The sequence below is a fragment of the Pteropus vampyrus genome, unplaced genomic scaffold, assembly GCF_000151845.1.
Source record: "Pteropus vampyrus isolate Shadow unplaced genomic scaffold, Pvam_2.0 Scaffold21383, whole genome shotgun sequence".
NCBI lineage: Eukaryota > Metazoa > Chordata > Mammalia > Chiroptera > Pteropodidae > Pteropus > Pteropus vampyrus.
The window spans coordinates 1-2,000 of record NW_011910164.1 but is presented as its reverse complement, the minus strand read 5'-3'; the positions used below and the strand labels follow the sequence as shown (position 1 = coordinate 2,000).

The 2,000-nt window shown below is 32.8% G+C and overlaps 1 pseudogene; it reads left to right on the top strand.

Moving 5' to 3' along the window:
• The first annotated feature begins 1,768 nt into the window (after window positions 1-1,768).
• LOC111735271 lies at window positions 1,769-1,887 on the top strand (annotated as a pseudogene).
• The last annotated feature ends 113 nt before the right edge of the window (window positions 1,888-2,000 follow it).

Here is a 2,000-nt window from a genome sequence, read left to right as displayed (position 1 = left end):
CATTTTGTAAAAATATTCCAACAAATAAGGGCAAATGTCCTTGAAATGAATAGAAAGAGAAATTCTCAGTTAAGTAATAAATGATAGAATAGAATAATTTTAAAATAAATGAAAATTTTAGAACAAAAAATAATAAAAACAAAAGCAAAAATCCCTCAGTGTTTTGGATTAAATAGCAGGACGGAGATGACAAAAGAGTCAGTGAACTTAAAGATAAATCTATAAACAGTATCCAATCTGACCAAAAGAGAATAGATTGGGAAAAAAAAAAAAAAACAATATATCAGGTTCCTTTGAGGAACCACCCCTTGTGGAAGTTGAGAAAGATTGCAATAGAAAAAAAAAAAAAAAGCTGGAAAATTCCAAAATTTGACAAAATAAGTAAATATATCGATTCAAGAAGTTCACTAAACCCCAAACAGTATATATACAAAGAAAATGCCACTGAGATAAACCGCTAAAAATTAAAGACAAAATCCTGAAAGCAGCTAGGGAAAAATGACAAACTACTTACAGGCTGACAACAATTTAATTGACAGCATTTTTTTTTTTTAAAGACCACAGAGGCCAGAAAGAAGTAGCATAACGTGTTTAAAGAGCTGAAATAAACTGTCAAGCCAGTAATCTATATCCAAAGAAAATGTCTTTCAAGAATGAAAGTGAAATACATTCTTAAAGAAAACTAAGGGAATTCATTGCAAGATTGCTATGCAGAGTTTTTCAGGCAGAAGCAAAATTGTATCAAATGACAAAGTAGACTTTAGATCAAAGAAAATTATTAAGAATAAGTATATTACATAAAAGAAGTAAATTCACTAAAAAGACATAATAATCTAAAATATGCATGCACCTAACAAAAGTACTTCAAAATACAGCAGGCAAATATGGACTTAGACAAATCCACTGTCATATTTGGAGACTTCAGCACTCTTCTTGAATAATTGACAGAACTAGTAGAGAAAAAATGAACAATATAAAAGAACTGACAATTCCACAATCCAACTGGATCTAATTGATGTTTGTAGAATACTTAACCCAACACCAGTGGAAAATGTGCACATGGTACATTCACCAAAATAGACCATATCTTGAGTCAGAAAATAAAGCTAAAATAAACACAAAGAATGTAGAAAACATGTTGATTTTAAGTTTATATTTTACTTATATCTACCAATTTCCTCTCCCTTTCCACCTCCTCTCAAACTTTTTTTATTTTATTTTTCAATAGTTATGCCATATACCTTTTTTGGAATAGTTTCATCTTTGTTTCCTCATTATTTTTAATAGGTTTATAACAATTTGATTATAACATTTGGGTCTAAATCTTCCTGAAAAATTTGTAAAAATTGCTCCATTGTCATATGTCATTTTCTTTTTTATGTGGAAGAGACCATTCTATTTGCTCTCTTATAAGGTATTTGCTTTCTATACCTGTTTTCTCATTGATCATTTTTTACCCTTTATTTTTAAAATCAAAAAGTCAATATCGAATGTTATTCAGCTATTGCCATAGTAATAGTATGTAACCATCCAGGTGAAACAGTGCCATGCAGTGACAAGCATTTGTGTTCATATTCGCATGTCTGAGTTTTGGCTGTGGTGACTTACTGCTTCAGGTTATTGATTGCTGGTCAGCTGCAGAGGATCTGCTCTGTGTATCTCATTCTGGGATCCAGACTAATGGGGCAATGGATACTGGGTCATAGACTTCTAAAGGCAGTGATCAGAAACTTATAAGAACATGCAGAATCACTCAAAATCTCTTTAGGTCTACGGCCATGCTACCCTGAACAAGCCTGATCCCCTCTGATCTCGGAAGCTAAGCAGGGTCGGGCTTGGTTAGTACTTGGATGGGAGACCACCTAGGAAGACCAACTGCTGTAGGCATTAAAAAAAAAAAAAGCGGGGGGCGGGGTGGGGTGGATTGTAAACTAATAGGTCTTTGCAATCTGTGAAGTCAAGCAGAGGTTGCCTTGCCTGAAAAAAAAAAAAAAAAAAAA